Here is a 27819-nt window from a genome sequence, read left to right on the forward strand (position 1 = left end):
ACAATCAAGAAACAGCCGTCTGCACCTGCAGCCCACCCTGTCTGTCAGGACAGAAGCAGCCTCTAAGGGCATGATTGTATCTATACGTAAGTCTAAAGAAGGCATTGAAGCCGTTATCTGCGTGTATCTGCAAGGCAGCTGAAAGAGAGCTTAATGGATCCAGAAGGGCTGGGAGTCAGGGTAATGTGTTTTCATTTCCAAAATGGCCTCACTCTGGCTCTAGTAATTAACAGTGACGGTGCTGAGCGGATGAAAATCCAATTCAGAGCCCTTCCCAACACAGGGGCCTCTCCTGCTCACGAGGACTACCCTGATGCACCCACAACTAACAATTAATTACCCAGGCTGCAGGCAATTACACAGCAGTGTCAGCGGAAAATGAGGATGGAGACAGGAGAAAATGAAGTCGATGCTGAAGTCAGCCGCTGGGTACAAGGCCACACGTGACAACACACGTGACAACCCGCCCCGCTAGGCTACGAGGCTGAGCCCCCGTTCTCCAGAGTGAGGGGACCCCCGGGAGGCTGACAACAGAGGGCCAGGCAGCCTCCAGAGAGCCAGGACTGCAGGGCGTAGTGCTACCGTCCCGCCCACGGGCTACCCAGCCAGTTCCCAGAGACGCCCCCTTGCTGCAACGAAATCACAGCCCTCAGTCACATGCCCCTGAACTGCCTGCCACCATGGACACCCTGCAGAGACAGACACAGGCCCAGCAGTCTTCCAGACGTGTGGTTCCAGGAACCAGAACATCCCAGGGCACATCTGGACTTGACATCATGCATTCCTGATGGACTCGGCTGGAAAATTCTAACTCAGGTCCCAGATAATCAGGACCATCTGCTGTGATGTGTTGCAACAGGTGTCCTGTTTCTGAACTTGACATGGCAATCCACTTAGATGCTAAGTTGGGACGCCCTATTATGGAATTCCAACACAAGCCCCCTCAGCTCCTTTCCATCCATGGTCCTCAACTGATTGAAGCTTGAAAGCTCTTGGCTTGAAGAGGTGCGGGCTCACCAATGTGTGCAGGTTGGGGTGGGTCTAAAGAAAACAGCCAGGCAGCAACCTCAGGCTTCTTGGTTTCTTTTCATTAAGCAAAGCAAATTGCACTTCAGAATTTGTTTCTGCGAGTGATTTTGTAAAGCTACGCTGCCTGTCTCAAAATTCATAAGTTCAGAAGATGCCATGAAATGTCTCTCCATTAATACTGTTGCCAAGAGGGGCATGAACAAGATAAATTCATTTCTGCCCCAAACCGAGCTTTGTGAGGCATAGAGTATCAGTGCACGCCTTCTGTGGAGACCATCCACGTGGTCCTGGGAAGGCCACCCTGGGTACCGCTGACCCCAGTTCTAAGGGGGAGTTAAGTTCACACCAGGGCTCATGAACAGGCGAGATCCAAACTGCACAAAACACAGGCTGGCCCTGCCTGACAAGGCTTCGGGAGTGACAGTAACAAATGAGCCGCCTCACAGGGTCTTCACTTTCAAACAAGCACTTTCCCAGGCATGGTTTCACTTCCGGAGGCACCGGCCCAACACTCAGATGAGGACATCTGACCCTGAAGAAGGGGGCATTCCCAGGCCCCCAGCTGGGGGGACAGCAGTACCCCCCCCTCCGGGTCCTGGCTTCCAAGGCCAGCTCTTATCCCATGGCTGATACAGACACCAGCATCACGGTCACCATGATGAAGCAGGAAGCGATGGCCATTTGAACCCACATGTATGTGCACAGGGGACCCACACTGCCTTGGGGGGATTACACAGCCCCTCCCCAAGCCTTGTGCCAGTTACCCCCGACTTGGTGAAGTTAGCAGAACTCAAGCACAGTCCCCCTGGGGTCTCACCATGAGGTTAATCCCCACCCACCCCCTCCAGAAGGCTTCTCTTGACACTCATCCCTGGGGGAGGCAACGCACCTCCTGAAATGCCAGGGAGACTGCAGAAGCTCACACGGATGAGGACAGCTCAGAGGGGCAAGGGGCTGGGGGGGTCTCCTGCTCCCTGCCAGTTACCCTCAGTTTAGCTGGTCTCAGAGCCGTGGAGCCCCCTTAACTGATCCAAAACTCACAGGCTGTGTCACTTACTTGAAGCCTCCGCACAGGACTGGCCCAGAAGTTCCAGAACCAGACGTGGCCTGAGGTGAGTGTCTGCCCCAGCCAGCCGCCCCGGCCTTCTCTACCCTCAAAGCAAGTTCCCCCTCAGAAGATCACCTCTGCCCACCGGTCACACGTCCATCAGACTCTGAGATACTCTAATGATGTTGAGCCTAAAAGGGGGAAGGAGGTGGGCTCTGCATTGCCTTCATTCCCTTTCTCTGGGTGTCTTTTGGGCTCAGAGGCAAACTGCTGACCCCCAGGCCCTACATCCTCAACAGCCTCTGAGGTCTGGGATGGAACAGGGGGTGGGATGAATCAGGGACAAGCCTCGCAGCCATGACTGCCCATCATTGCCTGTGTGGCTGCGTAGCTGCCCTGCTGGGCTCTGCAATAAAGTACCTGCAAAAGTGTGGCCAAGGTCGGCCAGAGGAGGTCAACTCCAGCAGCTGGTTTTCCAACGTGTCAGACGAAGAGGTGGTTTCTAGGGGGGAAAACATCACCATGCACCTACAGATAACCGCAGTCAACCACTTACCCTCTGCAAGGGGTGATCCCATTAAGCCTAATTGCCTTGCACATATACGAGTGTTCCAAGCCGGGAACAAATGAACTGCAATTTAGCCCTGGGGTGTTTTCTTAACTTATCTTATCTGGAATGTTTAAGGAGGTGACCCCACAGCCTCCCTGGGGAGCAGGCAGAGGTGTTTTGAGAAAGCCTGGGGGAGTATCTAGCGAACAACAGCAGGTGCACATATGAGGTCAGGAGTGGGGGATGGGTGGGGGAGATGCCCGTCTTCCCTTTAGGGGATGGTAGTATATGATTTTATCCTAAATCCTCCTTTTGGCACACCAGTTTCCAAGTGGGAATGGTGATGGATTTAGCTCTCAGGGTCCCTGCAGATATGATGGGGGGCAGTGCAGTCAGAGCGGTCCCTGGGAGGCAGGAACAGGCAGAGCAGAGCCCCAGAGATTTAAAGGGATGCATTTAGAAGAAAACCAAAGCAAACATTAGTTTGAAAGAGGAAAGAAAAAGAGAAAGAGTGAAGAACGTCCAGCCCATCACAAACTCAGATGTGCAGGACACAGCAGCTAACACTCTGGGGTCTGCCCAGCACCACTGCCTGCATCAGGCTGGTTGGAAATTCCACACAAAGCAGCTGCTGGGGCTTTTTTCTTTCTAACAGCCCCTTGTTGTTAGGGTCCCAGGAACCTCATCTGCACCTGGCATGGCAGGCCCATTGTTTCCTGAGCTGCTGTTACAAAGCGCCAAAAACTGCGGGACTTACAACAACAAAAATTTATTCTCCCTACAGGTCTGGAGGCCAGGAGTCCTACGTCAAGGTGTCAGCAGGGCTGAGCTCCCTCCGAGGCCGCAGGGGAGGGTCCTTCCTGCCTCTTCCAGCTCCCAGTGACTCCTTGGCTTGTGTGAAGCTTTACCCCAGTCTCTGCCTCCCGCGTCCTGACCCCCTGCTTCCCGGCTGCACCCAGGCACGAGGCAGAAGGCTCCGCACACACAGTAGGCAGCACCGCCGATACTACTCTGACCCCCCGGGAGCCCATCCAACCCAACTGACGCCACAGCTCCACCACACCCACGAGCTCAGGGGAGGGTAACTGCAGGCCCTAGAGGCGGCACTCACGTGTGTAGAAAGCTCCCCAGTACCCCCCTTTGAAGTAGGCACCTCCGGGCAGGGATCGCTCAGAAGGCAGTTATGTTGCCACGTGGGCTACAATTTTATGTGACTGAAACCACTGTGAGTGAGGAGGGGCCAGCCTCCAGACATCCGTCCTGTCAGCAACATAGGTAGATTCGATTTGCTCTAATAATGTGGCTAATTACTAGCATTTCAAATTTAATTAAGAAAGATGCTCCTGGTGTTATTTGTATTGAGCTTCATATCTCTGTGCTTCTAACATCTCAGGATTAACACGAAAAGGAACTATTTACATAGAATCTTTAGGACAACCAAGGAGTGTAGTGCCGGATCTCTCCAGACACTGTTTAGACACCAAACCAGTCCATCTCTGACTACGAACACTGCTGCAGTGCAGACTGCTTGGGTGCTCCCAGGGGCCACAGATTCAAAGGTGAACAGGGCACTTCCCCGCCTGGGGCAGGAGGGGGTTACTAGGCTCCAAGTGTGAAGGACCAGCCCCCAGTGAAGGGGAACTAGGCAGGGCTTCTGGATGAGGTGGTATGAAGCTGGGCTTCAAAGCAGGGCAGGGGGGCCAGATGGGAGGGAGCAGAGAAGAAGAAGGATTCCAGGTAGAGGGAAAATTCTCTGTAGGAGCCTAGAAATGATTAAAAGCTGTTCATCTGGCCCCTTAGGTTACCAAATAATGAGATGCAGGTTGTTTAGCAGGAAAACTTGTAAGGAGTTTCATCAGCCACGTGACACCCAGGACAGACTATGTGAATGACTGTGGCTGGCATGAATCCTTAGCATTTTAACTTTCACAAGTATTGTGTTGGTCCTCATAGTATGATTTCTTGTCCAGTTACCTCCTTGCTCTGCCTCCCACGTTCCCACAAGAATTCACCTAACAAGAGGGCCAGTGGGAGATTCCTGGCATTTATTTCTAAAGGAGAATCCAGGAGCTTCCTGGGATCTCCAGTCTATTTTGAGACTGAGAGATAGTGAGTCACTGAAATTCTGCGTATTCATGGAGCTGGAGGATGCAGCCTGGAGCAGAAGTATAACACAGCAATTAGCCAGATGACTAATGGAATAAAAACCTAACCATCCTGTGAACAGATATCCAATGCATTCCCACTAGTGTCGATACCAGGTTTAAAGTCTGAATTTAAAGAAAGAGAGAGGGAAAGGGGAAGGGGGGCCTCAACTAGAGACATGAAATGAGAAATAAAAGGTTGGGACAGGCATAGAGGGGAAAAGCCAGAGGAGTCAAACAATGATGGATGGAGGTGGCTGGAGAGCGGCAAGGAGGCACTGGGTGTGTGGTGGTGAATGAGGGGTACACGGGGCTGGGAGCGCATCTGGCGAGCGTGGTCTCAGGCATGCTGACTGTGAAGCAAGATCAGGGCGCACACAGCCATATCAGCTGCAAACACAGGTGGAACAGAAGTTCGCTGATGCAGGGAAAGAGCCACAGGACCTGCCTCGAGCCACAGCGCTGCCCTGCTACCCCGCAGCTTCCGTTTTTCCCGTTTTGAAATGGAGACATAACACCGGCGCCTCAAGACCACAGTGAGGACTAGAGACTGCGAGTCCTCGTAATTGGGAGATGCTATTGTTGTCAGCACAGATCTGGGATGTACTGAGAGCAGAAATTCAAGAGTCATCACACAGAGGAAAGCCAGTGTGCGAGGAGGATGCGGGCCGGTCAGCACCTTGGAGAGCGCCTCCGCAGGGCGTAGATGGTGGGGGCGGGGACCAATGCCCCTTCATGCAGTGAGAACAGGAAGGCAGAAGGCAGAGAAGCCTCATTAGGGAAGCGCAGTGGTGACCTGGGGCAGAGGAAGGAATGGGCACGGGGCTGCGTGAGATGGGGAGAAGTACCAGGCTGGGTTACCCTGGCAACCGCATCCGCCAGCTTCCCCTCTGGGATGGCTGGTGCCCTGGCTCTCACTGAGACACGAGTCCATAGCAGCCTTTTCCAGAGCCACCCACTGGTCTCAAGTGACCAGGCTGGTGGAGATGAATTGCCAGGAGCTGAGCCCATGCACAGGTCTCACAGATCATTTCCAAACCTGGCACCATCTGCAGCAAAAGGGAGCTGGCAGAGATGGACTGGCATGACCTGCTGGCAGTACCAGCTTAGAGCAGCAGTTGTCAAACTGAACTGAAAACCCCTGTTTGGAGAAACCGCCCCTCTGTCTGGATAAAACATCAAATGCCCCAGTCCAGGGGACGCACTGGAAGAGGAGCGTGGTCAGCTGACTTGGTGGGGTGAGCAGGGATGTACCCTCACGTTTCACTGCAGTAAATGTGCAAGCTCCCCTGAGTTCTAGCAGTAATAGTAGAGAGCATTTAATGAGCACCTACAGCATGCCAGGGCTTCCCTCGTAGCTCAGTTGGTAAAGAACCCGCCTGCAATGAAGGAGACCCCAGTTCAACTCCTGGGTCAGGAAGATCTGCTGGAGAAGGGGTAGGCTACCCACTCCAGTATTCTTTGGCTTCCCTTGTGGCTCAGCTGGTAAAGAATCCACCTGCAATGCAGGAGACCTGGGTTCGATCCCTGGGTTGGTAAGATCTCCTGGAGAAGGAAAAGGCTACCCACTCCAGTATTCTGGTCTGGAGAATTCCATGGACTGTAGAGTCCATGGGGTCACAAAGAGTCAGACACAACTGAGCAAATTTCACTCTCACTGACACTTTCACTTTACAGCATGTCAGGCCCTGCTCTCAATGCTCGACAGAGACCATCTCATTTAATCTTCTAATCATGCCTGAAACACCTGCTGCACAGAGAGGCCACCATCCCCACCCCACAGATGACAAAGCAGAAGTGCAAAGTCAGCACCCCTATTTCGGCCAGACCCAAGCGATGGCCCTGACCGTGGAGCCTGGGGAGGCAGAACTTCAGGCTGCCCCACATCTCCAAGCTCTGGCCCACTGCTCCCCCCTGCACTCAGGTAGGATGGGGCCTCCACACACTGCACTGAGGCTCGGGGGAGTCTCAGAAGTTGCATTCTCAGAAAGGAATTGGCCCGTTCTATGGATCCGTGGTGACCTCCTCGTGTGTTAGTTGCTCAGGCGTGTCCAACTCTTTGCAACCCCATGGACTGTAGCCCGCCAGGCTCCTCTGTCCATGGGATTTCCCAGGCAAGAATACTGAAGTGGGTTGTCATTTCCTTCTCCAGGGGATCTTCCTGACCCAGAGATCGAACCTGGATTTCCTGCACTGCAGGACAATTCTTTCCCGTCTGAGTCACCAGGTGCCTCCTTACTCATTTTTAAAGAGATGATATCCCATTTGCATGGCCTTTAAAATCTCTCTTGCAGCTTTTCAAATAAGTGCAGATGACAAACAGTTGGTACCAACTCAGTGCATCCTGGGGGTAAGGGGAAGGTCAAGACAGACCGTGAACACTGTACTTGAAGTCCCCATCTGCATGCAGCCTTCCTCAGGATCTCCAATGAGATTTTCATTTGGCCGCAGCAGTGTCATCTGTCCAAGGGCTTGTATGAGACTGATATTGATTTTGTATCAAAATTCACATAAAAAATTGAAAGATTATTCTGTCTTCAGATATTCTACAGACTCTCTCAGCACCCGGACACTCTCCCGGAGACCTGACCAGTAAACAATTCAAGAACAGTCCAGCAAGGTAATAACTTGCAGAAAGTTCTGGAGCCTCTGGCTGGGGAGACCAGACTGTTCTGGAAGCAAACAGCCCTTGGACAGGAGGAGGCAGGTAGGCCCTCCAGGGCAGTTTCTCATACAGTCAGTGGTTCAGACTTCAGGATAGATGTGAACTTCTGAATCAAAGGCTTAAGGTTGTTTAAATTATTGAGGTGGTTTATTCTTTCCACATCTTCTATAGCCCACAGGGTCTCTTGCTTTGCTGAGGTATCCTTTCAGATTTGGATCAAATATTATGTTCACTTTCCTGGCCAGCTCACATTGATTTTTCTCTGACTCCCCAAGCATTGAGGGCCTGGGCTCTGAGCACTGGAGCTCAGCCTCCTGGACACTCACCTGTTTGGACTCAGCTGGGAACGATGCAGGAAGGGATATGGGATTCTGGTGCACGGACCTTGGGCATCGCAGTTCAGGGCCTTTCAAGAAAGCTGAGGCCTCTCGCTCTGCAGTCACCCACCCACCCCCACCTCCCAGCCTGTTAACATTCCAGCCAGCTTGGATCTCTGGATGCCCCACTGCCCTGTGTGTGTCTCTGCAGGGGCTGCAAGTGCAGAGGCCTTGGGCGTAAGTGGGAGCAGCTTTGCCTCCGTCCCTCCTTCCACCTAACTTTCTCTTCCTCCGTGGTCTGATTAACTGTCCGCTCTGGCTGGAAACCTCTTCCACGCACATCAACAGAACTGCGGTTGCAGCTGCCTACACACTGGCCATGAAAGCCATTGATCGCCAAGCCCCGATCACAGTTACCAGCACTAAGACTGTAACACACGTTTCTGGAGATAAGGAGAGTGATCGCATTCATTACTTAAAATGATGGAATCAGGTTTTGCAGAAAATCAATACCCTGAATAAAATTCTATTTTTTTTTCCTAAAGTAGGACACACAACTTTGTTCAATATTGTGCATGAGACACAGAAGATACAGGACAGAATCAATATTACAATTCCAAAGTTTTTCCTTGAACTTAATTTGGAGTGGATCTTCCTTGATGTGTCTCATGAATTACACTCATCAACCACACATGCCATCACACCTAACCCCCGGTGATGGAGACTGTGGGTGCCCGGGAACAGGAGTGGCCAGAACGGGGGCCCTGCCCTCCAGGAGACCACGGCTTGGTGAGGGGAGCACCATCCAGGGCGGGCGGGTCTCTACAACGATGTGGACTCTCCCAGGATGGGAGCAGTCGTTCAGAGGCGGGAGAGGCTCAGCTTCTAGAATTCAAACTCTGCTGAGTTGAACGTTGAGTGGTAACTCCACTGGATAATAGGTTTTGTAGCCAGTGTGTCATGTGCCCATGCCCTTAGATAAAGTTTTGCCTGAGGGTCCAAAGCCAACGCATAGAGTCATAGACAGATTTTGGAAGGGGCCCTGCCATCTCCCTTTGCAGGTCACCAGCCTTCCTCCCACTGAGTTGGAGTAGCCACGCTCCTGCAGCTTCCCTGCCTCCGTCCTCCCCACCCTGAAGGCCACCCCGTCTCTTCCCCAGCCCTCCATCTCCTCCCAAGTACCACACCCGACCTCCTGGGTCCCTGTGGCTCCCCACCCAGGACACCCTCAACCTGGGTTCAGATGATTCCTCCTGAGGGCAGCTGGGCCACATCTCATCCTGCTCAGCCCCTCATGATGCTGCCCTTTCCAGGGGGACGAGGACTCTCTGCCTGACCTTCAGGGCCTGGCTCCATCCATCCCTGGTCTACCCGGCAGCACACACGGGTACCCACCACACAGCCCAGCTTTTCCTCTCCCGCCCCTCACACTCTGCCTCTTCCAAATGCACCTAGCTCCCAAGGTCAGTACAAATGCCACTTCCTTGAAGTCCCCCCTGATTTCACTGCCACTGTCTCCCCAGATCAATCTCTCCTGCTCTGAGAAATCAGTGTCCACTCCTCTTGCTGTGTTAAGGCCTGGTGCCACCCACCACGGCTCTTCTCCACCTGCTGCCCCCACAGCTCCCGCCCTCCTCTGGGACACAGTCAGGTCTGTGTCACACAGAGTGCGCCTTCCTGCATCTTCTCACTCCTTCCACCAGCGCCCAGCACAGGCCTGGAACCAAGCAGAGCTTCCGCACAAATGCAGATTACTGCATGAACTCAACTCAACTCAGATTTGAGAAGCGTTTCATTTCTGCGGCTCAGCACCATATACAAAAGACAGCAAACAGCAGGCAGAAAAGACCAGATGCTCAACATTTGTTTTATGGAGGATGAGCACTTACTAACATGCTACATGCTCAGTCACTCAGTCATGTCTGACACTTTGTGACCCCATGGACTGTAGCCCGCCAGGCTCCTCTGTCCATGGGAATTCCCCAGGCAAGAATACTGGAGTGGGTTGCCATTTCCTCCTCCAGGGGATCTTCCTGACCCAGGGGTCAAACCCACGTCTCCTGCATTGGCAGGCAGATTCTTTACCACTGGGCCACCTAGAAAGTCCCTTAAATCATAGAAAAACAAAGGCTAAAATGGTATACCAGGTCTTCTTTGGGGAGGGGGGAGTACACAAATAGCTATTTCTCTAATGGCTAGGCATCCTTTTGCTCACTCATTCACTAGGTGTCCTGAATGCCAGCCATGCAACTGGCTTATGTCAGGCACTGGGTCCCCACGAGGAGCCACAGACACCATCCTGGCTCAGCAAAGGGACAGTCGCGTATAGCAGATAAATCCTCCCCTACACCCTCCCCCACGGATTCCACTAGAAACACAAAACACCAAAACGCCGGCAGTCTGGGGCCACTTGGTACGGAGACAGGTTCTGCGTATCTTAACAGCTTACAGACACCACCACCCAAGCATCACATGGCGAGATGGCCATTACAATTGTGAACCACCAAACAAGGACGCTTTACATTCGATACAGCCCCAAAGACCTAAAACTGTGACATTTGATTTAGAAAGCTATCTTTCAAGAAATGGTCTTTAAGAACAATTGGATTTTAAGAGAAACTGCATTTTGGCCTGTGATTCAGATCTCAGGAAATGACACTTGCTCTGGGACACATCTGCCAGGGGGACCCTTGGAGGCAGTGTGAGGCCAAGGTCCCTGACATACAACAGGGTCCCCCGAAGGACTGGGAGCTGAGGATAAGCCACAGGCCAGTCTCTCCCCTGGGCACAGCCTGGAGCTTGGCTGTTGCCTATAGCCAGAGCCCCAGATGTGACCACATGGGCCACCACCCTTCCCCAGAGGGCAGAGGCAAACCACGAGAGGACTGTTTAGAAACCTGTGGTCCTTACTGGGGCTGAAGTCCTGAAGCAACACCAGTGAGCCCTGCACTCAGCAAGAGTCTCTAAGGATGCTGAACACAAGGCCTCGAGGCTCATCATGCTCCCCCACCTCTGATCCAGGTGGGACCTCTGATCCAGGTGGGACCACCGAGGTGTGTGTGCCCGGGGACCCCACAGTCAGCAGCAGGACCATGGACAGCTCCTACACCAATTCATGCTAGTCCTGGCCGTGATCCTCGCCTGGGAAAGGGAATGCCGGTCTCCTCTCCAAGCCCACCTCCTCTAACCTGTAAGGAAATTCTCAATGAGTGCTTTTAACCAAAACAAAAAGGAGGAGGGGTAGTTCTCTAGTGGCTTAGTTGTTAGGATCCCGGGCTTTCACTGCCACGGTCCAGGCTCAATCCCTAGTTCAGGGAGCTGAGATCCTGCAAGCCCAACAGTGTGGGGGGAAAAGAAAGATATCTGGGACATGACCTGTAGCTATTAAAGATCAATATTCCCTTGAATCCTCAAATTAAAGGATTTTAACTCTTTCATTACACTCTATTGGTCATGTATCACTCATCTTCAAGATGACCCCCTCCCCCCAAAAAAGATGAAAGACACTGTACTAAATTCAGAACCTCTTTCCTGATCAACTCCAATGGTTGGCAGAGGAGTGTCATCCTCCCACGCCCCACCAGAGCCAACCCAGCCAGGCAGGAATGCCCCCCACGCAGGGACCCCAGCAGTCACCCTGTATCCTCGGGTCCTGACCCACCTTGCACATGGAGCTGATCGGATGCACAATCTCAGGCAGAAAGCATCTCTTTCTTAAATTTCTACCCTAAAATACATCCCCAGAGATTACCCACCAACGTCTTAAACTATTAAAATCCATGGGGATTCTACACTCCCCCTTACTATGTGTTCTCAGGGGTTTTAATTTGACCTGATTTAAATGGCTGCACCTCAGTAAAATCAATCATGGGTCCTGTGACCCCACTGCCTGCTCTGCAGCCCACCCACGGGCATGGCCCCTCTGGTCTGAAACCTTAGGAATGTGGGCACAAAGCATCAGATGTGGTAGGTTTGTAGTTTCCCAACTACCTCTGCCAAGAAACACTTGACATTTCTAAAATTTATATCTGAATAATTATATGAGGTAATCAAAAGCATTCAAAAGCATGCTATATGCCAAACAGTTAATTAAAAATAAGAAAGCATGCAAACACAAACACATCACTGGTTGAGCAGCTTGGGCTGCAGGCTATCATCAGTCTGCCGGGGCCAGCAGGCTGGCACAGACACAGGGGAAAGCTTCGCTGTCCCATTCATTCAGTGAGTGGGGACTTGAGAGGGGTAAACTGGGGTGGGGAAGACTGTGGAGCTGGGGGCCAGGAGAAAGCAGAAGCCGCCCCCTGCTGTGGCCCCATGTGAATCTGTCACCATTTCCTGGTGATGCCAGGACAAGTTACCATGAACCTGGTGTCTTAAAACAACAGAAATCCATTCTCTCACAGCCCTGGAGGCCAGAAACCCCAAATCAATGTGATGCCAGGGGTGGGGCCCTCTCCCAGGTCCCTCCCCTTCCTTGCAGCAGCAGCTGACCACCCTCAGCAGCCCTTGGCTTGCGGCAGCATCACTCTGGTCTCTGCTCTGTCATCACATGATGGTCTCTTCTGTCTGCTCTCATGTCCTTATTAAGGACACCAGTTGTGGGATTTAGGGCCACCTGAGGACGCACCTACTCCAGGAAGACCATGACTTAATTTAACTGATTACACCTGCAATGACCCTATTTCCAAACAAGGTCACAGTCTGAGTTCTGGGTGGACATGAATTTTGGGGAAGGACACTATTCAAGCCCCTGCAGGCAACGAGGACCTCAAGGTTTAGGCAGACACCCCAGAGGTACAGCTCCTCCTCCCACAAGAGGACGGTGGTGGGCTAGAGCCACAGGTGGTGGCCACACCTACAGGCCAGCATCCTCCCGGGGAACACACAGGCTGCATCAGCTCAGTGGAGCAGATCTCAGGACGCTCCCTGCTCCTCGGAACTTGACTCCATCTCCGGTCACTCAGAAGAGCGCAGGTCATGTATCTGAACGTTGTCCATCCACCAGACCACTGAGAGCTTCTGGTTCTTCAGGCAGACATGGCTTCCTGGTGGTGTCTGTCCTTCCTAAGAATGGTCATCACCCAAAAAGTGCTGGCATGCAGCCCAGGAACTCCCCGGGAATGCAACACACTCTCCAGGCCCCTCCCCACCATCCAGCCAAGCTCACAGTGGTCACTCACCTAAACCACAGCTCCCTCCACTAGGAGAGTCACACCAGAGGCCTTGCAGAAGGAGCATTGCCTGAAATGCCCTTTGAGTAGAATGCAGAACTTTTAGCAGCAGGAGTTGCATGGATGCGGGAAGGTAGGGAGTGCAGGGCATACATGAGACCCCGAAATAGCCCCTTGTGGGTGAGGTTGGGTGTGTGAAGGGGCAGAAACAGACAAAATGCAGACAGAAGCAGATGCCATGGGACGCGGGCCAAGGCTTCGCTCCTAAATCCTGCTGATGGGGGCCCGTGGCCCTCACTGTACTTCAGGAAGATTCAAGGCTGCAGCATGAGGCCCCATCAAAGTGGCTGAGGAAGAAGACGCAACAGCCTGCTCCTACAGGGGTGAGGGTCTTACACTTTAAGCCACGGCTTTGGCCATTTGGCAAAGCCTAGGGCCCCTTCTCAGAGCTATGGTTGCTAAAGGCATAGAAGAATGACTGAGGTGCAAAGGAAAGCAATCATAAGGAAGCAGCGCTCTCAAACAGTTATAGAGAACATGCACGGTGTGGTAATAGGTTCCTTACCCACAGCCAGCTAGCAAGCCCTCAAACAGCAGGCCCACCTCTGCATCTCAGAGCTGGAGCAGGACGAGCAGGAATGAATATCCAGATGTCTGTGGCGACTGAGATGGGACAGGAAAACACGCATGGAGCTTCATGAAGTTCAAGGCTTCCAGTATCAGGAACGTCATACGTGCAAGAGCCCCCCCCCAAAAGCAGGGCCTGTATTGTGGACAAAGTCCCTGGAAATTGTGTGAAATAGCACAGGGCTTTGACATGTGCATTCATAATGGAAGGAAATGCTAAACTTCAGTAAGAGGTTAATGAACATGAAGATGTCTTTTTTTCCCCCATCCTAGTTCAAAGATCTCCTGGATTCTGCCCTGATTAGAACATGACTGCTAGTGTCTACAAGGAAATGTCAGCCTGGAGTAGGATCGCGTGGGAGGAGGGGAGGATAGAGAAAAGAGGATGAAAAGGAAAAAGACGACAGAGCAGGACAGCTGGGGCAGGGCAGCCCCAGTGAAGGGAGGGCAGAGCCCAGACACGCAGAGAGCTGGGCTCCCAGAATTCTGCCCTTGGAATTCCTGGAGGGAGACAGTGCCACCTCCAGGAGAGGGACCCCAGAAGGAGTGGCTGTGTCCTAGAAAGGTGAGTGGCTTCCATGATCACATGGTAGAAACACGGCATCCATCTGTGGTAGAAACATTCCATCCAGGAAGCAACCATCCACCAATCCTGAAACGGCTGGGAATAGGCAAAGTGACACAGATACTCCGGACGTTCCATATTTTGTTCCCCTTATTCTAGGATAGCTAGTGTTTTATTTCCCAAGTGATATGGTAATGTCTATAATTGCGTGTGTGCCTGCCAAGTCACTTCAGTCGTGTCTGACTCTTTTGCAACCCCATGGACTGTAGCCCGCCAGGCTCCTCTGTCCATGGGATTTCTCAGGCAAGAATACTGGAGTGAGTTGCCATGCCTTCCTCCACGAGATCTTCCTGACCTAGGAGTCAAATCTGCATCTCCTATATCTCCTGCTTTGGCAGGTGGGCTCTTCACCACTAGCGCCACCTGGGAAGCCCAATATCTATAGTTATCAGATACTTACAAGTGAAATTTTTAGAAAAATCTCTGAAATACATTAAAATTCCTTCAACTTTGGGTGGGCAATTACATCATTTTCTGACATTTTATTTTTTTCCAGTTTTACTGAGGCATGGCTGATAGGTTAAAATGTATATATATTATGATGCTTTGATACATGTATACACTGAGAAATGATCGTAACAATTAAGTGAATTAACACATCTATCACCTCACATAGTTACTTTGCAGTGAAACCACTTAAAAACCATTCTTTTAGCAAATTTCTTGTGTGAACTTAGCTGCTTCAGTCGTGTCTGACTCTTTGCGGCCCCATGGACTGTAGCCCACCAGACTCCTCTGTTCATGGGGATTCTCCAGGCAACAATACTGGACCGGGGTGCCATGCCCTTCTCCAGGGGAATCTTCCTGACCCAGGGATCTAACCTGAGTCTCCTGCATTGCAGGCAGATTCTTTACCATCTGAGCCACCAAGGAAGCCCAATTTCAAGGATCAGTTCAGTTCAGTCACTCAGTCGTGTCCAACTCTTTGCGACCCCATGGACAGCAGAGCTCCAGGCTTCCCTCAGTGAACATGTGAATACAGATATCTCTTCAAGATGTTGTGTTGTTCAGCTGCTAAGCCGTGTCCAAGTCTTTGTGACCCCGTGGACTGCAGCGCGCCAGGCCTCCCTGTCCTTCACCCTCTCCTGGAGCTTGCTCAAACTCATGTCCATTGAGTCGGTGATGCCATCCAACCATCTCATCCTCTGTCGTCCCCTTCTCCTCCTGCCCTCAGTCTTTCGCAGCATCAGGGTCTTTTCCAACGAGTCGGCTCTTCTCATCACGTGGCCAAACTATTGGAACTTCAACTTCAGGAACAGTCCTTCCAATGAATATTCAGAGTTGATTTCCTTTAGGATTGACTAGTTTGATCTCCTTGCTGTCCAAAGGAGGACTCTCAAGAGTCTTCTCCAGCACCATAAATCAAAAGCATCAGTTCTTCAGTGTTCACCCTTCTTTATGGTCCAGCTCTTACATCCGTATGTGACTATCGGAAAAACCATGGCTTTGCTGTACAGAACTTTGTCGACAAAGTAATGCCTCTGCTTTTTATATGCTGTCTAGGTTTGTCATAGCTTTCATTTCCTCTGAATATATACCCAGAGGTGGGGTCGTTGAATCATATGGCAGTTCCATTTTTCATTTCTTGAGTCATTTCCATAACATTTTCCATAGTGACTGTTCCAGCTTACTTTGCCACCAACAGTGCACAAGGGTTCCCCTTCCTCCACATTCTGGCTGATGTGTGTTATTTCCTGTCTTATTGATAATTGCCATCCTATCAGCTGTTAGGTGATTTTAACCTGCTACTTGGTTTTTGTTATTGAGTTGTATCAGTTCCTTATATATTTTGAATATTTACCCTTTATCATGTAGATGGTTTGCAAACATTTTCCCTCATTTCATAGATTGCCGTTGCATTTTGTTGATGGTTTGCAGTGATTTGATATAGTCTCACTAGTTCATTTCTGGTTTTGTTGCTTGTGCTTCTGACATCATATCCAAAAACTAATTGCCAAGACCAGTATAAGGAGCTTGTTCCTATGTTTTCTTACAGAGGTTTACAGTTTCAGGTCTTACATTTAAGTGTTTCAGTTCAAGTTGATGTTGCAAGTAGCCTAGGGGTTGAGTTTCATTCTTTTGCATGTGAATGTCCAGTTTTCCTAGCACCATTTATTGAAGAGACTATTCCTCTTCCTCTGTGTATTCTTGGATCTCTTGCCAAAGACTAGTCAATTATATTTGGTTTACTTCTGAACTCTTGATTCTGTTCCATTGGTCTGCATATCTGTTTTTATGCAAGTACCATATTGTTTTGATTATCATAGCTTTGTAACATTATTTGAAATTAGGATTTGTGATGCCTCCAGCTTTGATTGCTTTGGCTATTCAAAGTCATTTGTGGCCCCATACAAATTTTAAAATATTTTTCCATTTTAGTGAAAAATGTCATTGGAATTTTGATAGGGATTGCATTAAACCTGTACATAACTTTGGATAGTTTGAAGATTTTAACAGTACTAATTCTTCCAATCCATGAACACAAGGAGTTTATCCACTTATTTGTGTCTTCCTCAATTTCCTTTCTCAATGCCTCATAGTTTTCAGTGCACAGGTCTTTCCCCATCCTGTTTAAATTTATTGCTAAGTATTTTACTTTCTGATGTATTATAAATGAAATTGTTTTCTTAGTTTCTCTTCCTGATAGCTCATTGTTAGTGCATAGAAATACAACTGACTTTTCTATTTTGATTTTATAAATTCATTTATTAGTTCTAACAGATATTTGATGGGGTCTTTAGGATTTTCTATACATAAGATAATTTCATCTGTAGGTAGAGACAATGAATGTTACTTCTTTCTGATTTGGACATCTTTTATTTCTTTTTCTTGCCTAATTGTTCTGGCTAGGACTTTCAGCACATGTTGAATGAGGAAGCCATAGTGGACATCCTTGTTTTGTTTCCTGATCTCAGAGAAAAATCTTCCACCTTTTACCATTGTTTTCTGCTGAGAAACGGATTGATAGCCTTATGGGAGCTCCCTGTATGCGACGAGTTCCTTTTCTCTCGCTGCTGTCAGAATTCTTTCCTTTGCCTTGGATTTTTGACAGTTTTATAATAATATGTCTCAGTGAAGTCTTCTTTGGATTGAATCTGTTTGGGCACCTATAAGCTTCATGTAGCTGTATGAATATGTCTCTCTCCAGATTTGAATCATTTTCAGCCGTTATTTTCTTAAATAAGTTTTTCTGCCCTTTCTCTCCTCCCCCACCCCTGTCTCCATCTCCTCCTCTCCCTCCTCCTTCTCCTGGGAGTTCCACAATATGGACACTGTATCACTTGATAATATTCAATAATTCACAGGGGTTTTCTTTACTCTTTTTCATTCTTATGTCTTTTTTCCTCCAACTGGATAAATCCAAATGACCTGTTTTGGAGTTTACAGCATCTCTCATCAACTTGATCAAGTCTGTTGTTGATGCTTTCTGCATTATTCATTCATTCATTCAGGCGTTTGCCACCTTATTTCAGCTCTAGAATCTGTTTGGTTATTTCTTCATGGATTGTCTCTCTCTGTTGAACTTCCCCGTGTTCCCATGTTATCTTCCTGGCTTCACTGAGTTGTCTCTCTGTGCTGTCTTTCAGCTCACTGAGCTTCCTTAAAACAATTATTTTGAATTCTCTGTCAGGCAGTTCATAGATCTCTATTTATTTTGGGTCAGTTAGTGGGAAATTATTGTGTTCCACGGGTGGCATCATCTTTCCTTGATTTTTCTGTGAAGTCAGTGTTGCTTTCTTCACATATAAAAGAAGCCATCACTTCCTCCAGGCTTTCCCAAGTGGCTCTGGGAAATGCCTGCAGCAGTCAGCCTGGCCATGGATTCCGAAGTTTTCTCGGACTTTGGGGCATGCCTGCTCCCCACTGCTTATTCCCCTTCAGGAATAAGATTGTTGGCCTTCTCTCTTTGCTACAAAGCCAGGTCTAGTGCTGAGACCCTCCTGTTTCCCTAACGCCGCGCCCTCAAATGCTCAAGCTTGGAGCATTCTCCCAAGCCTTCGGAGCCTGGCTGGCTTCTTGTGTGAGCTCACCGGTGGTCTGCTCACACGATGAGTGTGACCTGCTTCCCTCGGGAGTGCACACGGGGAGCCTGTCCCAGGAGGGGGGATGTGGGTGAGACACACGGGGCCTTGGGCCAGCTGTCCTTGTTACCACTGTCCGGGAGCCCACTGGGGGGTTTGCAGATGAGGCGTCCCCAGAAGCTCATGGTGGCCTTCCTGCTGAAGTCCATGAAGGATTAGGAGGACGGACCCCCAAGTGGTTAGTAGCATCTCTTCGATGTGTTCAAAATGCCAATTGCTGTGCCCCCAGCTTCCCCCACCCACTCAGCCATGCCATCACCTTAGTGTTCTGGGCAGGGTGAGAGGTAAGTGTGCCTTGGACGGTGTCCCACACAGCTGGACAAGCTAGGCCCTGACGCATCGTTATACCCTCTCCCTTCCCCTGTGGGAGAATCACGTGACAGAGACTCTGCCCCAGACCCCCCTCCCATCTTCTGGGGATTGTTGGCCATCTTTGATCTTCCTCAGCTTGTAAACGCATCACTGCAGTCCTCTGCCTTCACGTGGCGTTCTGTGTTTTCACATCATCTTCCCTCTAAGGATGTCTTCTCTGAATTTAACTTTCCCCCTTTTTTAAGATCAGCAGTCATAGTGGATATGAGTTCACCCTATGACTTCATTTTACCTTGCTAACCTCTGTAAAGACCTTATCTCCAAATAAAGTCACATTCTGAAACACAGGAGGTCAGGACTTCAGCACATGAATTTAGGGGAGAGGGTGACACAGTTCAACCCACAGTGGGGAGCGAAGGCAGAGAAATCCTTGAGAAAGGCCATGAGCGGGCAGCTTCCAGCAGACAGGCTATGATGAGGCCTCCCTGGGGGTGTGGGAAGCGGATGAAAGCCGTGCACGTAATCCATTTTTGCTTCCACAGTTTAGGCTGAGCAGGCTTCGTGAAAGCCTTCACTTCTTAGACAGGCGGGGCATGTAGGGCCATAGGTAATGCCTTAGGGGTGCTGTTGGCAGCCTGGGGACTCTGCAACCCCCAGCCTCTTCTGTCCCCAGCTTGTCTGAGTCCTTGCAGCTGGACTGGGCACTCAGGTACCTCCACCACTCTCCAGACTAGAAGTCTCCTGACCCAGCCCCGCCCGGAGTGTCAGTGGTCACCAAGGACCTCAGGGACAAATGACGGTGTTGACATGACCGGCCCCCAGACACCGCTTGTTATCCATCTATCTGGGGACCCGTTGGGGGAAATGTCAAGTGAAAAAGAAGCACAGACGGCGTCTTAATCTCCTGGTTCTTCTAAATGCTGATATGTAAGCGCTCTGGTAAATACTCCATCCCCCATGTGTTCAGAATCAGGCTCAGAATCTGAGATGCAACCCACAGATCACACCTGTGTGTTAGTTTAACAACACATAGCTAATAAACTGTTTTCCTCTTTAGAAATGGCATAAATGTCATTAGAAACTAACCTGAGCTTATTGGCGTTATTTAACTCTTGACAAGTATAGAATATAACATTAAAAATGCAATTAACTTGGGCAGTGGGGGAGAAACAAACCCATCAGATGGATGTCTTTGGGGTAAGGAGAGATATTTACATCTCATAAATCAAAACTTTTATAGTCACATCCTAAAATAGGACTATGGTTCCTTATTATCCCAAATTTCTCAACTCTCAGAAGTAAGTTATTAGTTGGATGTTACCAATGATTATACGGAAAAACAAGGACTCTCCTCAGACTAAACCATCTCTCAGTAAAATAGATTGGGAGTCAAGGAAAGTTTGGCTGGGTCAACCTATCAGAAAAACACCATACTGTCTGTGATGGTGAATGTGAATTTTATGCATCAACCGGCCTGGGTGCCCTGGCATCATGTCAAACTTTATTCTGGATTTGTGTGAGGAGAGATTATTAATTAGATTATTAATTCTCAATGAGATTAACATTTGAATCCGTAAACTGAGTAAAGCAGAGTCTCCTCCCCAATGTGGTGGGTCTCCCTAATCAGTTGAAGACCCGAAAAGAACAAAAAGCTGGTCTTCCAACAAGTCAAAGGGAATTTTCTCCTGTTGGGCTGCCTTCAGCCAGAACACTGGGTGTTTGGCTTGTTTGTTTTGTTTTGTTTTACTGTCATGGGATTTAAACTGAAACTCTGGCTCTTCCTGGGTCTTGAGCCTGCCAGCTTTGGACTGGAATTTACACCATCAGCTCTTCTGGGTCTCTGGCTTGGGGCTACAGATCTTGAGAGTGTCAAGGTTCATATCTTACGATATATACATATGGGCTTCCCTGGTGGCACAGTGGTAAAGAACTTGCCTGCCAATGCAGGAGACATAGGAGATGCAGGTTTGATCCTGGGTTGGGAAGATCCCTTGGAGAAGGAAATGGCAACCTACCCCAGTATTCTTACCTGGAAAATCCCATGGATAGAGGAGCCTGGCCAGCTATAGTCCATAGGGTCGCAAAGTCGGACACAACGGAAGCGACTTAGTATGTACTACATTCATTTTATTTCTCTGGAGAACCCGGACTGATACACTCTCTCTGCATTCTTATTCATCCAGTGACTTAAACATTTGCTGGACACCATGGTAAACTGCCGTTTTTACACTTAGCACTGGTTATGCATTCCTCTGACTTTCTCTGGAGGCCAAGCCCTTCGTCACTCTCCTCAGGTGCAGTTCAGCTGGAACGGATCCCACCTCCCTTGCACAACAAGCATGTGACCCATACCCAGCAAATTCACACCCCCCCCAACTCTGCGGGTGAGACAACTGGTTCAGGGGTGGGCACGTGACCCAAGATCATGCAAAAGTGAACAATCCCAGGACTTCAACTTCAGAAGCATCAAAAGAGACATTGTCTTCCTGCTGGAATTTTAGATGAACACACTGCTGGTGCTGGAGCTGCTCTATGGGGCTGGCTCCCAGGGACCCACCGACCAGTGGAATCAGAGGCCACACCTGGATGAGCCCAGCAGGAACCCTGACTCTCTAGTCTCTTGAATTTTACATGCAAATAAACTTTTGGTTTGCCACTGAGAGAGGGGTGTCTGCCACTTGTACCCAAAGGCCCCTCTTTTTGTTGTGCCAGGGGCCTGGAAATACTTCACTCTGGGCTAAGAAACGAAAGTACCTTTCTGGGTATTAGTGGAGCTGACTTTAAAGATAAAAGTGAACGGGTCTCCATGTCTGCATCTCCACTGTTGCCCTGAAAGCAGGTTCATCAGTACTATCTTTCTAGATTCCATATATATGGCTTCAGTTCAGTTCAGTTCAGTCACTCAGTCATGTCTGACTCTTTGCAACCCCATGGACTGCAGCACACCAGGCCTCCCTGTCTATCACCAACTCCTGGAGTTTACTCAAACTCATGTCCACTGAGTTGGTGATGCCATCCAACCATCTCATCCTCTGTCGTCCCCTTCTCCTCCTGCCTTCAACTTTTCCCAGCATCAGGGTCTTTTCAAATGAGTCAGTTCTTCGCATCAGGTGTCCAAAGTATTGGAGTTTTAGCTTCAGCATCAGTCCTTCCAGTGAATATTCAGGACTGATTTCATTAGGATGAACTGGTTGGATCTCCTTGCAGTCCAAGGGACTCTCAAGAGTCTCCAACAACACCACAGTTCAAAAGCATCAATTCTTTGGTGCTCAGCTTTCTTTATAGTCCAACTCGCACATGCATACATGACTACTGAAAAAACCATAGCTTTGACTAGACAGACCTTTGTTGGCAAAGTAATGTCTCTGCTTTTTAATATGCCATCTATGTTGGTCATGACTTTTCTTCCAAGGAGCAAGTATCTTTTAATTTCATGGCTGGAGTCACCATCTGCAGTGATTTTGGAGACCAAAAAAATAAAATCAGCCACTGTTTCCACTGTTTCCCCATCTATTTGCCATGAAGTGATGGGACCGGATGCCATGATCTTAGTTTTCTGAATGTTGAGCTTTAAGCCAACTTTTTCACTCTCCTCTCTCATGTCCATCAAGAGGCTCTTTAGTTCTTCTTCACTTTCTGCCATAAAGGTGGTGTCATCTGCATATCTGAGGTTATTGATATTTTTCCCGGCAATCTTGATTCCAGCTTGTGCTTCATCCAGCCCAGCATTTCCCATGATGTAATCAATATATAAATTAAACAAGCAGGGTGACAATATACAGCCTTGACGTATTCCTTTCCTGATTTGGAGCCAGTCTGTTGTTCCATGTTAATACACGATTTTTTTTTCTCTTTCTGACTTACCTTCACTGTGTATAATAGAACAGAAACAGAACCATGAGTAAAATAGACAACCAGGGGGAGTCTACTGTGTGACCCACGGAACTCAAGCCGGGGCTCTGTGACCACCTAGAGGGACGGGAAGGGGCGGGAGGCAGGAGGGGGAGTCGCACGCACTCATGCTGATTATGGCAGACACCACACAATATTGGGAAGATTTCCTTCAATTAAAAATAAAGAAGTTTGAGGGGGAGAAAATGAATGAATTTTTCACTCCGCACCACACAGAAATCTGAGACACCCCAGACCACTCCGCCTACTCCCCTTTCAGATAAGGACACCATAAGCGTGTCACATGGCCGGCTCCCGGCCACAGAGCAGCTTATTCAGGGACAGGGGACACTCTCCCCCCCACCCCAGGATCACGAAAGGCCAGGGAGAAGCGTCTGGGTTCTAACAAAGAGCCTCATGCCTGCCAGCGCCTGGATCCCGGTGGAGCAACTCTGTGAGCCTTTAGGGGAAGATGGGAGATAGTTTATACCTGTTCATCCTGAAACATGTGCATCTCCTGCCACCGGCTGTGACGGTCACTCCTCATAGCCTGTCAGCCTGATTTTCTTCTCCCCTCTCCTGTTTCACTGACATACCAGGATGGAAGGAGTCACCGTACCCGGCACGGACACCCGTGAAAGTCAGGGAGGAGGACGCGACGGCCCAGCGCAGGCTGGCTCTCTTTACGCCTGCCTGGATGTCTTCAAGGACACAAGCGTCTAACTCACACTTAATTTCACGGGTATGGAGCTGATATGGCCCCTCTACCAGCTCAGACTGCATAATGAGCTCACACACCTTTTAACAGTCAAATTAATCACCTGTGTGTCCAAGCTGCTCTTGTGACAAGGCTTCCCTTCCTTCAGCTGGGAACCCCCTTTTCACAAGCCGCAGCGACCCCACAGGTGAGAAACCAGGCAGAGGGCAGGGTCTGCAGGGGCCCTGGCTGTGACTGCGGTCGCTGAGGCAGCCGCTTGACCAAGCTGTGCCCGAGGCTCCGGGCCAGGCCCCTGCGCAGGGCCCAGGAGGGGGGTCTCACCGCTGTCCCAGCACCGGTTTCTCCGGGTCAGGAGTCAGACTCCTCTCTCCAGTGCTGGGCTCACCACTCCAGGCTTAGGTCCAACGCCAAGTCCTTCAGGGTCAGTTCTCTTAATTAACACATGCACATGCGCAAGCACACACACATACACTCATGCAATTTCCCTACAGCAATCCAAGGTGCCAGACTGCTGGGGCAGAAGTTCCCCACCAGCCACACACATGCACAATGTCTGCACAGATGGCATAGCTCTCCTCTAAGATCCTAAGCAGGGATCACTTCCTCAACGCCCAGTGCTGAGGTCATTTGCCAAAGTTCATCGCCGCAAATCAATGCCACCACGCCACCGATAGAGAGGGAGAGGGGTGGACAGGAGCTGAGCAATCCACTAGACCTGGGCTCAAAAGCCCTCCCCCACATAGACACATGCCGGGGCTTCTGTGAGACTTCCCACGGCACCCTCATCCTACCCCAGGGAGACCGAAAATAGGTGCGGTGTCTCCAAGGCCCCCGAAAGGCAATCACAAATGTGAAACAGGCAGTGCTAGTGGTAAAGAACCTGCTAGAGCAGGAGACAAAAAAAGGCATGAGTTTGATCCTTAGGTCAAGAAGATGCCCTGGAGGAGGACATGGCAACCCACTCCAGTATTCGTGCCTGGAGAATCCCATGGACAGAGGAGTCTGCTGGGCCACCGTCCATGGGGTTGCAAAGAGTTGGACAGGACTGAAGCAGCTGAGCACCCCACGGCCATCAGCCCACAGCCCAGAAGCCGGGCGGCCAGCCCCAGCAGGGCCACGCCTTGCTCGCCAGCACCGCGTGCTCGGATCTCTGACTCGCTAAAAGCTCAGAGCCCATCAGGGCTAATTGCAGGTTTCTGTGTCTCCCTCCCGGCTCAGCTGTTCAGCAAAAATTACATCTCATTACATTTTTTACTAATCAGCTTCAAGAGCAGAGTGCAAAATTAACTTGAAATAATTTCATGCTTTCAAGTAACCTTTATTTTCTAAAATTGTGGTGCTTTGCCATAACTATTTCATCCTACTGTATAATAACAGTGTTCTTTGCGTGAGGGTAGAGCACTTATATAACAGTTGCTATCTTAATCAAATATCAATAGCTCATCTTTATTTCAGCATTAAGTCAATAGCACATGCCATTTGTTACTTCATAAACCTCAATACCATAAGTATTATCGGTTAAATAAGTGTTCTCTAAAGTGTGGTTTAATGAATCAGAACCAATTTAAAAGAGTCTGGATTGAAATACTGAAATCTGCCAAATTTAAGACTTCTATAAAACATTGAACTCTTCAGGTAACTAAATGTTCAGCTATATTTTGAACACACACCCTCTCCTAACAAGTGCTCACGTACTGTGGTTTCACTTAAAATATAAGTTAGTGGATTTATGCTAAAGACTCAACCAACCGCAAACCGAGCTCCTCTGTTTCTATTTTTCCTCTGTCCTAATAAATTTTTAACACACACTTGCCCAACCTTGTCCCCCGAAAGCCAATACTGAAGCAAAGAAATATGCTTGTTGACCATCATGAATGTAAATAAGATTTGGGGGCTCCAGTCAACTGTAACTCCTGTCAGAAAACAGGATACAGACATCAAAAGGGGCCAGAGCAATCCTGAACAACATGAGCAGAATCCTGGTGCCTAGGAAACAGACGGTAACAGCCACACCCTGTACCTGGAACTCGCCTGGAAGGTCATATTCACGTAAGAGCCCCCTCTCTCGGAAAGAAAAGAGGCGACAGAATGACCCGGATGGAATCAGGCCCCGAGACGCGCAGGGGAAGGCTGGTCAGAGGGTGTCCACACGTGTCACAGGGGCAGAGCCAGGTGACCCAGTGGAAGCGATCGGCTCGGAGGGCTGTCTACACTCACAGCTGCTCAGACGTGGAACGAGCCACTTAGAGGACGACGGACTGAAGTTCTCTCATTCCCAAGGTGACGGAAAACTACAGAGAGAAGCCCTAACAGGTGGGCTCTTTGTATCTGCCTTAAAAGTCAGTATTTCGCAGAAATCTCTTCCGGGCAGAGGTCAGGGGTGTCCCTGAGTGGAGGAGACAGATCTGGGACTCCACGAGAGCCCAGGAGGCTGGAGGTCACAGCGTGCAGGGGAGGAGAAGACGGCCCCTGGGAGCTCCAGAGACCCTCGGCCAGTGCATGCCTGCGGAAAAGCTTCCCAAGTCCAGGAAGAGGACCGCCAGGAGGGCCACAGGGGGCACTCTTCAGAGCTCACACGGGGCCGAGACCGGGGCCTAACCCCACCAGCCAGAGTAGAAAAGCTTAAAGTACAAGGAAGAGGGTAAATCTCTCTAAAGAGTTGTACTCAGAAGTGAAGTAACTTATAACCCTAGGCTAAAAATCGCTGTTCCCACCTAAGAAGCATAAAAGCAAAACCTGGAAGGATCAAACTGTTTCTGAGGAACTAAGCCATGGTACAGAGCAAAGCTCAAGAATATTTATAGGAATAGAAAACGATCCACTGGACAAGGTAAAAATCACAATGCCTGCCTTTCCACCAAAGATTGCTCAGCATACTAAAGCAAGAAAATAACCCCCACAATGAGGAGAAAAAGCAAGCAACCAAAACTGAACCAGCGTTGACACAGATGATAAAATTAGTAGAAAAGGACATAAAACAGTTACGATAACTGTTCTACACGCTCCAGAACATGGGGAGAGATCATGCACGTTAGGAAGAGCTGCGTGTGTTAGTTACTCAATCATGTCCGACCCTTTGAGACCCCCTGGACTGTAGCCCACCAGGCCCCTCTGTCCATGGAATTCTCCGGGCAAGAATACTGGAGTGGGTTGCCCTGCCCTTCTCCATAGGAAGAGCTATAGAGAACAACTTTTTAAAAGACCCAAATTGAAGTTTTAGGAATGAAAACTAGAAGGTATGAGATTGAAATAAATGTGACAGATGGAATTAACAATGGGTTAAACCCTGTGGAAGAAAAAAGTAGTGAACGTGAAGACACAGCAACAGATGAAATTAAACACAGAAAAGGGGAAATGACTCCAAAAAAGGAACAGAGCGTCAGAGTGGGCGGTATGGGACAACCTTGGCCAAATACAATGGAGCAGGAGCTCAAAAAAGAGACACAAGGTTGGGGACAGCACAGACAACACTGTCTAAAGGTGATGGAACCGTAAACCCATCAGTCAAAAAACTCATCAAACCTAAAGTACAATAAACATGAAGAAAACCACACAAAGGCACGTTACAGTGAGGCCCCTACATACGAACCTTCAAGCTGTAAACTTTCAAAGATGCGAACGTGCGTTCCACCAGCATCAGGCAGGAGTGAGATGGCAGCTGGCCTCCGTCTCCTGTTGCTGGTGACCCTTCAGCTCCACCATCTCCCACCTCCTCTCCCTCCTCCAGGCAGTAACTCTTCTTGCCTCTTCACTCAATTCCAGCCCCTGTGTGCCAGCTTTTCAAGGTACTGTACTGTAAGATTTAAAATGCTTTATTTTTATTTGTTTTTTATGTATTATTTGTGTGAAAAGTATTATAAGCTTACTACAGTACAGTACTATATAGCCGATTGTGTTAGCTGGCTACCTAGGCTAACTTTGTTGGACTTACAAATGCACTCTCAGAACGGAACTCATTCAAATGTTGGGAACTTACTGAACCTTCAAAATGTTCAAAGGATAAAAAAATCTTAAAGGCAGCCAGAAAAAAAAAGGGTCACATTACCTGGAGAGGAAAAAAAATGAAGGTGACAGCAGACATCTCAATGAAAAGAGTACCAGATGAAAGGCAACAGCACAACTTTAAATTATTGAAAAACACTGTCAACCTAGAAAACTTTACTCCATAAAGATAGCTTTAAAAATGAAGGCAAAATAAATAGATTTCATACATGCAAAACTGAAAATGTTATCGCCAGTGAAACTTCCCTACAGGAAAGGAAGTTTTTCAAGCATAGGGAAAATGCAAGCAGATATAAATCTCTACACAAACTAATAAAGAAAACTGGAAATGGCAACTATGGGTAAAGGTAGTTATTATTTAAATCACTTTAAAATACAGTGGATGGTTAAAATCAAAATTAAGAACAGTTCGTTGTCTAATTTGTAATATACATGAAAATAAAATGTCTGGAAACAATAAAGCAAAGACTAGGAGACTCTGTGAGTGGGAAAAGGAGACAAGAGAGGGAACCGAAGAGATGTAAGTGAGAAAACTCAGTCTGCTGCTGGCCTGAAGATGGAGGAGAGGGAGCCTCTAGAAGCAGGAAAGGTAAGGAAATAGGTTCTCCCCTGGATCCTCCAGAAGGAACAAAACCCTC

The sequence above is a fragment of the Cervus canadensis genome, chromosome 8 (assembly GCF_019320065.1).
Source record: "Cervus canadensis isolate Bull #8, Minnesota chromosome 8, ASM1932006v1, whole genome shotgun sequence".
Lineage (NCBI taxonomy): Eukaryota > Metazoa > Chordata > Mammalia > Artiodactyla > Cervidae > Cervus > Cervus canadensis.